Below are 11,928 nucleotides of genomic sequence, written 5' to 3' on the forward strand. Positions count from 1 at the left end.
GTTCATTGAAAGATATGATATAAAAGGTAGAAATCATATTATATAAGTAACAGCAGATATGACAGTTTCTTGTTGTTTATCTATTTTATGTATAGTAGTTTGTGTCTGCTAATCCCAAATTTATTCCTAACCCCCCTTTCCCCTTTGGTTACCATAAATTTGTGTTCTATATCTGTGAGTCTCTTTCTGATTTGTGAATAAGTTCATATGTGTCATTTTTTTTAGATCTTACATGTAAGTGATACCATATGGTATTTTTCTTTCTCTATCTGACTTACTTCACTTAGCATGATAAATCTCTAGGACCATCCATGCTCTGCAAATGGCATTATTTCATTTTCTTGGCTGAGTAGTATTCCATATATATATATATTCCACATCTTTATCCAATCATCTGTCATTGGGCATTTAGGTTGCTTCCATGTCTTGGCTATTGTAAATAGTGCTGGTGTGAACACTGAGCTGCATGTATCTTTTCAAACTGGAGTCTTCTCTGGATGTATGGCCAGGAGTGGGATTGCAGGATCAAATGGTAACTCTATTTTTAGTTTTTAAAGAAATTTCTATACTGTTTTCCATAATGGCTGCAACAATTGCATTCCCACCAACAGTGTAGGAGGATTCTCTTTTCTCCACAGCCTCTCCAGCATTTATCGTTTGGACTTTTTAATGGTGGCCATTCTGACTGGTGTGAAGTGATATCTAATTGTAGTTTTGATTTGCATTCTCTGATAATTAGTGAGCATTTTTTCATGTGCCTATTCACCATCGGTATGTCTTATGTCTTCATTGGAGAAATAACCTGTTTAGGTCTTCAGCTGATTTTTTGATTGGGTTGTTTTTTGCTTTTGTTTTTGTTATTGAGTTGCATGAACTGCACCTGTTTTAATTGGTTGCACAGCCTGGCTCTTTCATCTTGAGTAGCAGATTATTATAGACCTAGCTCTCCCCCGACTAAACTTTTCCCTGAGCTTCCTTGAAATCAAGACACTTTGTGCATTACTTGTTGATTTATAACCTGAAAACAGAGGACATTCTGTGTGACTGCGAAAGGATCCTGGGTGCTGGAAGCCTTGGATGATTGCCTTGTGCTTTCTTCTGTTGTACCGTATCCTTCAAACAAAGGTTTATATAAGTACACCTGGAGGAGTTTTGTGTGTTTTTCAGTCATCTGATCACGTTTAATCAGTACAAACACACACTCTGTAGGGTTTTTTATGGAAAGAAAAAATAAAAGCCCACAGAACTACTTTTCCAATCACTGACATTTGGAATACAGGCATATATCAGAGATACCGTAGGTTTGGATCCAGATCACTGCGATGATGTGAGTCACACAAATTTTTTGGTTTCCCAATACATATAAATTTATGTTTACACTATATTGTAGTCTATTAATAGCATTATGTGTAAAAAAATCTACATACCTTAATTTAAAAATGCTAAAAAATGCTAACCATCATCTGAGCCTTCAGCAAGTCCTACTCTTTTCCCAGTAGTAACATCAAAGAGCACTGATCACCGATCACCGTAACAAGCAGAATAGGAATGAGAAAGTTTGAAATATGGCAAGAATAAACAAAATGTGACTTAGAGACAGAAAGTCAGAAAAAATGCTGTTGGAGAAATGGTGCTGATAGACTTGCTCAAAGCAAGGTTGCCACAAACCTTCAATTTGTTTGAAAAAAAAAAGTATCTGCAAAGAGCAATAAAGTGAAGCCCAGTAGAACAATGTATGCATTAGTCACTTACGTACGAACGCTGACATCAAAAGCTTGTTTTTACTTTAAAGAACAGTGGTTTTCTTGGCAGACTATATTTCCCTCTCACTTTGCATTTTTGATATTCACAGAATGACAGTTTTATCATGATTTTTCAAATTAAACACACAAACACTTGCACACATTTGAATAACTTAGCATATATATTAAAATAGTGTGTATCTGTGATATATGTGATATAGCGGTTTCTGGGGTCAGAATCCTAGTTCTGATATTTACAAGATGTGAAATCTTAGTCACTTTGTGTTGTCTATCTGCCTCAGTTTACTCATCTGTAAAATGTGCAGAGTAGCAGTAGTCGATTAAATCAGTCCATGCATGTCTCATAATAACAGTTACTTAGTGCTAGCTATTATTGTGGTAATTATTGATTTTATTGCTATGACTACAAAAGGTATCAAATGGACAAAAATATATTGAACAGGAATTGGAACTATTCTCCCTAAATTAGAGATTTTACACACTAGGAGTAAGTTTTAGAACCATGTGATGCTGACTTTTTCATATTTGTATTTAACAATTTCGAGTTCATTATCCTAATGATAGCACAAAAGCAAGCATATAAATATATTTTTTTTCAGTTGTGAACCTCCTTGTTCCTTGATCATGTAGAATTCTGTTTGATGAAGAATGCTGTGAACTATAATGTATTGTGCAAAGGTTAGTGTTACTATTAATATGAGTCTAGTTCTTGGTTTCAGTAAAAAATGATGCTCTATTAAGAACTAGTTATCTTATACAGCACATAATTTGAGAAGAGCAAAGATGTGTGAACAGTGCTGAAACTACTGCAGTGTGATAATCACCGAGCCTGGACTGGTTCAACATCGTGATGTTTCGATTTCTTGATAAATCAATCTCTAAGGTTCAGTTCATTCACAGTGTGAGGATACTTACCTGTTCAAAGTACATCACTTTTGTCCTGCAGTTTTCTTATTGACTTCCTGTCAGGGTTTGCATTGATTTTAAAGTTTTATTGTTGACATTTAAAGCACTTAAAGGCCTGATACCTTCTTATATTAATGATTTGCTTATCCCTATGGGACAAGAATAAATTTTGAGATCTGCTAGCTGGATGTCAGTCTTAAATGTCACCTTGAGATTCAGAGTGCAAAGGCTTTTTATCTTTTACTCATGTTCTTTTTAGATCAGATAAGACGTTAGAAAGAAAATAACATATCTTTTCTAAAGGTCAGTGGGGCTTTATGGAACAATATATCAAGAATTTGATTTATCAAATTATGTATGTTTTCAAATTCTTAAATAAGATCTGTAACAGACCAAATCCCTCAAAAATGTTACAATAAATAGTTAAGTCTATGAAGTGTGGAAATTATTAAAATAATATTCTTAGATTATTTTTAAACTTGGGAAATAAATGGTATGTTCCTGAGTGACAGAATATTTTATTTGTTCTCATCTATGACAGCAAGAATTGCAATTTTATTTATTTATTTATTTTTCAGTCTCTTAGATTTCTGTAATTTTTTTTGTTTGCACCCTTCTAAAACAACTAAAACCACTGTGTAACACCTACATTCTTTTCCAAATACAGAATCCTAAACAAAAATGGTCACAGGTTCCATAGCTAGGATTTAGTCAATGCCACGTACAGACAGAATATTACTTACTGGATTTTATATACTGCTTACTGCTATTATTATGTTTCATCGTCCTATTCTTAAATTCTGTGAATGATACATTCCATACTCTTTTTATTGGATTTTTATTGAAGTATAGTTGATGTACAATATTATATGTTAATAGGTGTACAACATAGTGATTCATAATTTTTAAGGTTATACTCCACTTATAGTTATTACAAAATATTGGCTATATTCACTAAATCATATTCTTACAGTTTATTTGTTTAATACATAATAGTTTGTAATTTTATTTTTAAAGTCAATCTCTTAAGGTACAGGTTTTTAATGTTCTAAGATTTATGATAAATTTTATGAATGGAAAACTTTAAAATCTTTTACAATTAATTACAAATAATCTTTCTGGATTTAATGTTTCATTATGTGAACTGCATTATGCTGTGTGTTTGTGTTAGATAGCTTTGGTTAATGATTATGCCAAGAGCAAGCTAGTTTGGGGGGAAGAAAAAAACTGTTTCATGTGAGTGTAAAGCATTAAAACATAATAGAAAACGAACTGTTTATAACTGCGTGTAGTCATATAGTATATAAAAACATGTAGTATTAGTGATGCAGGCAAACCAATTTTCACATCCTTGTATAAACTACAAAAGAAATCTCCCTTATCTGCCGCGTACTTACCTACTTATCCACCTGTTAGTTTTGTATCTCAGTCCAATGCCTTGTCTGTCGTTTGCCGTATTGACAGTTGATACCAGATAACTTACTATATATCTAACCCTCTGCACGTAAGATATAATCTTGAAAATGGCGCGCTAGATAAGTGTGACAAAGGACCGTAATGTTACCGTGTTTGTTTTCTATGAAGGAATGTTTTGCCTATGAAAGCAGCCTGACTTAGGTCTCCCTCCTGCTCTGCCCTCTCTCACACATCCCGTCTTCCTTTCTGTAGCTATGTAATGGGATTCCTTCTTGGGCTTATGAGGCAAAAGAAAAACTTTGAAACTTCTTAAAGTGGAGAAAATAAATCAAATGCCCACCCTTGAACATTTTAGGTGAGGCCCTTTGCTGCTATCCCAAATCAAAACACGTCAAGTGAAAGGTGTTTTGGGTAAAAGAGATTCTTAAACTGTATGTAACCATAAACCCCCCAGTATACATGTTTTTATTATTGGGGATTTAATTTCTATTTTTTCATAATATGAATGATTTGATTTGTAAAACAGTGGGTTAGCCATTATTTTACACAATTCATGGTAAAATTTTATTTTGCAAATAAATTCTATAGTATATAAGGAAATACATGTCTAACACATCTGATACTTTGGAATTCATTGTCACTGAGAAATTTACTAAGAATCCACTCCATGACAAAATATGTAAAATCCAAATGAATTATATTGTTGATGCTGAGTTAATGATGATATTCACAATTTTATGAATAAATCCCTAAGCAGAGGAAATACTGAAAATTTGATTTTTACCAGCTTCTTCCTTACTTTAAAATGTAATCCATGGGCTCAGCTATATAATTCAGTTTTTTTTAAAACTTTAATAATCAAGAATATATTATAAATATTAATGCAATGTGCAACATATTTTGACCTTTGACTTCCTGTAATTACTCATTTAAGCTGCCTCAACATTCTCATTTTGTCTGCCCTCCTTGGAGGGCAATTTCTTTTTCTATATTCTAAAATTATTCTTATTATGTTTGCTGTTAGATTCATTTGTCTATTGAGCTTGCAGTTGTATTCATCAGATTATTAGTTCTGGTTTATTTAAACAATGTAAAATTGTAGATATTTGATAAATGTTGACCAATGGATATGTTATTTCGAGATTTAAAAAAAAAAAGTGACTGTGTACCAAAAAGACAGATTTTTAAAAAGCCTTTAGTATTTGATGAGTGACCAACCTTAAAAAAACTTTTCCTGTGTTAAAATGATGTATTATATAATACATAATAAAGAGAAATGTTCTTAAAATGTTATTGAATCAGATTAATTTATAGATTATCATTTATAATTACAGTATAAAATTTATTCTCTATGATGTGCAATACCCCTGTTCTAAGGTTCACATTTTGTCCACCTTTTCCCAGCAGCATATGACAGGGACTCAATACTTTTTAGAACACAGCTAAGAAATTTAAATCTCAGCCTTGAGATTTTCTACAGTTTGTATAGTATACTGTCAGATCTTGCGGTAGAAACAGATTTTGTTGTTTCCCATCTTAATTTCTGACCCACAAATAGAGTGTTTGCTATCAAAACTCTCCAGTAGTAATTTCTTATGAAATTCAAGTGTTTTGCGAATTATCTAGATATATGGCTTCTCTAGGGAAAATTCTTCAGGCTTCCATAACTGCACCTAATCAGTTTCTAGGTTTTCCATAACCATCGACCATATTAGGGGCAACTGGCTTTTTCTGAGGCATCATTACAGTCATCAGAATGGATCGTATGCATGTAGGTGTTAAGAACCTTAAACCTATTTGGTTCTTAAATAGGCACTCTAGACAGAAACAAATAAGTTTATTATAAAAATAAATGTATAAGTTGTTTTACTAAAGATCTGGGTTAAGCTGCATACCCGTGTATTCTGCTTCTAAAGCAAAGTATATGAATGACTCTGAGAACAATGAATCGTCTCAGAAGCTGGTAAGGTTAAGCTCTTGAAGTGTACGAATGGGAGGGGCTGTGTCTATTAATTTCATGTCAATTTGTCTTTTTTTTTATTTCCAATTTTGTTTTTATTGCTTCCTGTGCTAATTGAAGTAACTGTTATCACTATATCCATCATTCCTCTCTCCACACACTGATGTCCAGTTATTAATATTACAGGCTTTGTTTTTTTGTGTGTGTGCAGAATTTAATAAAAAATGAAGAAAAATGGGAATGGCTGCTTTCAACATTTTTCAGGTTGTGACCTGTTTACCATGATTATCTGGGGTGTGGTTCTAAGCTGACCGTTAGTGGAATAAATACAAAATGCTGTCCTTCTCCGAAGCCCAGAGGTTGTTAAGTCCAGGCCATGAGCCATGGCCATTGGCCAGCTCCCTCCTACCCCTGCAGCCTAGCAAGCTCTCAGTGCCAGGACTGGTTGCTTGTCCTCACCCAACGTGACCCACCTGGCCCGGCCCCACGTGCACCCAGCGAGGCAGAGCTAGCTCATCGACAGGCTGCTGGGCCTTAATACTGACAGTAAATGCGGCGGCACATCGGAGAGGGTGCTGACGGAGCGCGGGGAGCGGCGGACAGCCCAGCCAGTCTTTGCATCAGGACCCACGGTTCACAAGGACAATGACCACCACGAGGATGACAGTGAGAGAGCCGGTGCAGGCGGGCAGTGGTGCTGGGTGCTGTCACTGGCCGGAGGTCGATCAGGTTGAGTGGAACGGCTAGTCTTGCTCCAAGTCCCTGGTATCAAAGAGCTTCAGATGATCTTGCACCGTCAGGCCCTCCTTCAGACCACGACAGGGGACCTGGCAGCGGGCGTTTCGGTTATCCCATGAGACCTGCTCAGTTACGAACTTGGACATGATGCTTCTGAGTTGCCGGCTGACACAGGATCAGTCTTTCTTCAAGAAGTTGGGGTTGCTTTTAGATTTCATTATATTGAACCCCAACATGGGGGTGCTCTCCGGGGACCAGTCCTCCAGCGCTCCCGGGGCAGCTTTCAGCTGCTCCTTCAGCCTGCTGATGTCACAGTCAGCCTTCGCCCTCACGATGCTCAGCTCCGTGCAGATGTCTTTGTACTTGTCACTGGCATACTTCTTGTCCCATAACGCTGTCTGTAGCTCATCCTTGAGGGAGCTGATCTCCCTTTTTAGGTACTATATTTCTGACTCCTTGACCCGCAGTAAGACCTCTGACTCATAGGCGTCCTTGCCCTGCGTGAGGGGCGAGCCAGCAGCCTCGCCACCAGCCTCCCCAGTCAGCAGCGTCTGTAACCGTGAGATCACTGCAGCCAGGCGGCTGTTCAGCTCCTGATTGTGGGTGTCGAGCTCCTGGTTCTCGTGTTAGTACTGCTGCAAGGCCTCCAGCACCTGGGCCAGGTGGGCGTTCTCCAGGCACTTGTGGGAGTCCTGCTGGGAGAGGACCCCCAGCTCGCGCTGCACTGACTGCAGCTCCTCCAGGTGCTGAGGCTGCTGACCCGGGACTGCTGGCTCTTGTCCAGCTCCCGCTGCAGCTCCTCACGGTGGGTGTCCTTCATTGCTCCAGTGGCTGAGATAGTAGCTGCGGTCTACTCAGCCAGGAGGTGGCATTTTCTCCAATTCCCACTGGTGCTGCCTCTGAAGGCCTTCAAACTTCTGGTGCATTTCTTCCATGGCTGCAAACCCTTGCTCACACGTGGCCTGCAGCACGCTCTGCTCCCAGGCGCTCTGCTCCTGGCCCAGAGCCACCCTCAGCTGGTCCTGCAGCAGCCAGTTCTGCTCCAGGAGGTCCGAGGCCTCCTCCTGGCTCTGCTCCAACTCCTCCTCCAGCAGGGAAGTCAGCTGGTGAGTGGAGAGCAGATCATGTCCATCCTTGGAGAACAGGTGCAGGGAGGCGATGGGCACCTGCTTTTCTTCCCAGAGAGGGGTGGTCTCCACCTCATGCCACCGCTGCTCCATCTCCATGTGCACATCCTGTGTCCTGAGGTCAGCAGCTGCGGTTGGCCCCGAACCCCGGATCGACCTCCATGCGCAGGGCTGAGGAGCCCTGTGCCCAGCCTGTCAGCCGCACTGAGAGCCCGGAAGCTGTTCTGGCATTCCTCCTGCCCGCGCACCCGCTCCCACTCCCGCTTGCCCTGCTCTGCCTCAGGGTGGGGGTTGGCGGGCCAGGGCCTGCTGGATGGGGCTGAACTCTGCCCAGTCGAAGGTCTTGGAGTGCCCCTCCCACCTCCGCTCCCGAGCCCAGCTCCTCTTCTGCTGTGGGATCTGGCTCTGTGAGCTCTGCCTCCTGCTCCAAGGGCAGCCTCGGGTCTCCAAGGTGTGCACTGCTCTGGTGTTCCTCCAATGGCAACGAGCTGGTCACCTCCAGTGCGGAGGTCGGGCGGACATGTTTCATGATGGTCTGGATCCAGTTCCACCAGATTCCAGACGTCACAGCGGAGAGGGTGAAGGTGTGGATCTGAAAGCCCTGGTTCCTCTGCACCGGTACTCAGTGATGTCCTAACGTGTGGACAAGTCGATCTCCCAGTCCAGGCCAGCCGCCGCCTCAGCACAGAATCCCTGTAGTGTCTCGGGCTGTGATCAGCAAGCACAAACCTGTGTTTCTTCCACTGGCCATCCTCATACTGTTTGGTCAGCCAGCCTTTCTTGAAATTCAGCAGGTTGCTCATCAGGGAGGACTCTGTCGACCTCCTGTCCAGGGACTTGGCTCTTTGGTGGGGAGATGGGGAAGCCTAGGCGTCCGGCAGAGGAGCATCCCTGGGGAGGTCCCACTTCCTGGGGCAGGGGCGGTGCCCTCTTCTTGTGGAGGCCCTGGCAAGTGTTTCTGGATGGTGAGGACCCAGCCAATGAGTTAGTCTCCATGTACTCTGCCTTCTCGATTGATGTCCAGGGCCTCAAACTTCTCAGTGACCTGGGACACCCTGATGTTGGGGGTGCTGGGGCTGGGAAGGGAGAGCTGAGGGGGCAGCTGCTGCTCCTCGGCCTTCACATCCTGCTTGGTCTTCTCCAGGGAGAAGTATTCGCTCTGCGCCGGACTTTACGACCAGCCCATGTGGTCGCCGCCTGGGGCGCTCTCCTCGTCTCTGCTCTCCAGCCCGGGCTCCCTCCGGGTGCCAGCAGCAGGGGGCTGGCTCTGGCTAGGACTCTCAGCTGGACTCAGGTCGCTGCCATCTGGCCGGTCCTTGGCCCTCATTGCTTCCTGCCAGAGTGTAGACCTGGTGGTGGGGACTTTCTCAGCACTGGGGAAGCTGCTGCCGCTGGTGACAGCCATCTGCTGGCCATGGCTCCTGTCGGGTAGGAGGCTCCACCTTCCGCTGCTTCTGGTTCCGTTTGTTGGTCCTGGGATAGACCGTGAGCATCTCCAACCACCTGCTGATGATCTCCTTGGCTGGGATGAACTGCTCCTTCTCGGGGTTCAGAATGCACAGGGAGAACTTCTGGCCCGTTCAGCCCTCCCGGTCCACCATGTCCATGCGCTGTTCATGTTGACGGTGCCCTGAGGGAGGGTCGTGGGCATCTCATCCAGGGCATAGTGCAAGAGGCCCTGCTCCTAGAGGATGCAGAACTGGCGCTGCCATTTCTGGGATCGGACCCGCCAGCCGCCATAGATGGGTTTTGCCTGCGTCAGGTCCTGGTTGGTGAGCAGATGTGACTCGCGGGGCTTGAAGCAGTTCTGGTGATACTTGCTCTTGTTTAAGAAGTTGGCCTGGAATTTCCTGCACGGGTTCTCCTTGGCCGCCAACATGGCCGGGCTCAGGCTCAGGCCGGGCGCTGCTGCATCCCTGGCCCCTGCCTCCAGCTGGCATGCAGGCCGGGGCCCATGGACACGGCCTCAGGCACCCGCCCCGCTGCGGCCTCTGGGCGCCGCCCTCGCAGCAGAGGGGAGCGGAGCCAGGCTTTGTTCTTGACTCACACGTTCTCCTGCAAGGTTGGAAAGGGCAAGTTCATCTGTGGTCCGCAGTCACGGTCCTGCTTCCCTGCTCTGTCCCCCACCCTCAGCCTCACGATCAGCCCCAGGATTCCGCACTGCTGTTTTCAACATTAGAGGATAGTTTTCTGTGTTTTTCGCTCATTTGGTCAATACTAAAGAAAAAGCTCTGAATTGGCTACAGCTTTTTTAAGGCTCTGAAAAAGTATATTTTTATGTTGAAAAACCAAATTAAAATATTCTAAGAATGAGTTTGGGGGGAAGGAGTATGACTCCACCCTGTAGGATACTCAGAGATAAAGCTTTTCTGTGCCTCCCTGTCTCACGGCTTCCTCTCCTTTTTTCACCTTAATCACCAATTATCTTAGTCTGTTGGGGCTACTATAACAAAAACGCCTTTTACTGGGTGGCTTATGCAACAGACATTTATTTTTCACAGTTCTGGAGGCTGGGAAATCCAAGATCAAGGAGCCGGCAGATTTGGTGTCTGGTGAGAGTCTGCTTCCTGGATCGTAGAGGGCTGCCCTCTCACTGTGTCCTCACATGGAGGAAGAGGTAAGAGGTTCTCTGGGGTTCTTCTATAACAGCACTGACCTCATGCATGAAAGATCCACCTTTATGACCTAACCATCTCCCAAGGGCCCCACCTCATAATACCATCAAATGGGAAGTTAGAATTTCAACGTATACATTTTGAGGGAGACATAAGCATTCAGTTCATTACACCAAATAAATTCAATGAAAGGTCACCGAATTTTATTCTGCACCAAGCATGGTTTTCAGAACTGGACAAATGTTGTTTAGAAGGGTCTGACCTGGATCTTGCTGAGCATAGGGTGTTATAGGAGAGGTAAAAACTGCCTGAGGAAAACAAAGGAAGAAGGAGCTACATCTAGTTGGAGAATTGGACAGTAATCAGAAAGGTACATTTCAGCTGGACTTTGAGAAATAAGTCATATTTTGCCACAAGTAGTGGGGGAGCAGAGAAGCGGTTTCCAGGAGAGGGAGGTGCCATGTGTGCAAAAGCGCAGAAGCATGAAAGAGCGTGGCCCATTAAGGAAACAAGGCATGGTGTTGGAGAGGCAGACGATGAAGGAATCTGGAATGAAAGGTGGGCCATCTTGGGGCATGTGTGCTTGGTTTAGATTCTGTCTTGAGGAGCTTTTGGTTTTCTGACTGACCAGGAGTCTCATCATTTTGCCAGTGGGATTTGTGACCTATCTTAATATATGAATACTACCAAAGTGATATTTGCTGTGTGCAGACCACAGTGAAAACGAATTCCCTTATTACTCCTTGTATCTACGGGGGTAATGCTTGAATATCACTTAGTTGTCCCAAATTAGGAAAACTGTGACCTTAACATGGTACATTCATAAAACAGGACATTGTGAAGTAATCTTAAAATAATTGTGACACTGAGGAAAATGGCAATAGCATATTGCACTGCTCAGTGGCATAACTCATAAATGGTAAATCATGGTTTAAAGTTTAGTTCTTTTAATACCTAGTCCAAATCTCCCCTACTAAACCATAAATGTGAAATTTTCCTATGAATAAGAAAATAGATTATTTTAGTAGAATGTTTTCATTCCTTTAGTCCACAAACATTCATTAAATCACTATTATGTACTTGTTTTTCTTACTTCTTACTTGACATCTTTACAAATAGGATACAGATCTTAAAATATTATAGCAAAAGATATGCCTAATGTTGGTAGAGTGGCATTATTAAACCTGTTTGAAATCTTATTGGTGCCATCAGGATATGTTTTTTTTTTCCTTCTAATTATCTTTCCATTGGAGAATTCAGCATTTGGCACCATGAGAGCTGAACAAGGAAAAGTTACCAAGCTTATTAAAATAAAAGATCCAAACTACATAGATAATCTAAGAAAACCTATGTTTAATTACAAGACATGCAAAATGTACATACTAAAGTAATCTGATACAGAA

At 42.4% G+C, this 11,928-nt stretch overlaps 1 pseudogene; it reads right to left on the minus strand.

Moving 5' to 3' along the window:
* Positions 1 to 6,788: 6,788 nt before the first annotated feature.
* Positions 6,789 to 9,789, minus strand: LOC102545526 (myosin phosphatase Rho-interacting protein pseudogene; annotated as a pseudogene).
* Positions 9,790 to 11,928: the final 2,139 nt, after the last annotated feature.

Source organism: Vicugna pacos, chromosome 12 (genome assembly GCF_048564905.1).
Source record: "Vicugna pacos chromosome 12, VicPac4, whole genome shotgun sequence".
NCBI classification, from domain to species: Eukaryota; Metazoa; Chordata; class Mammalia; order Artiodactyla; family Camelidae; genus Vicugna; species Vicugna pacos.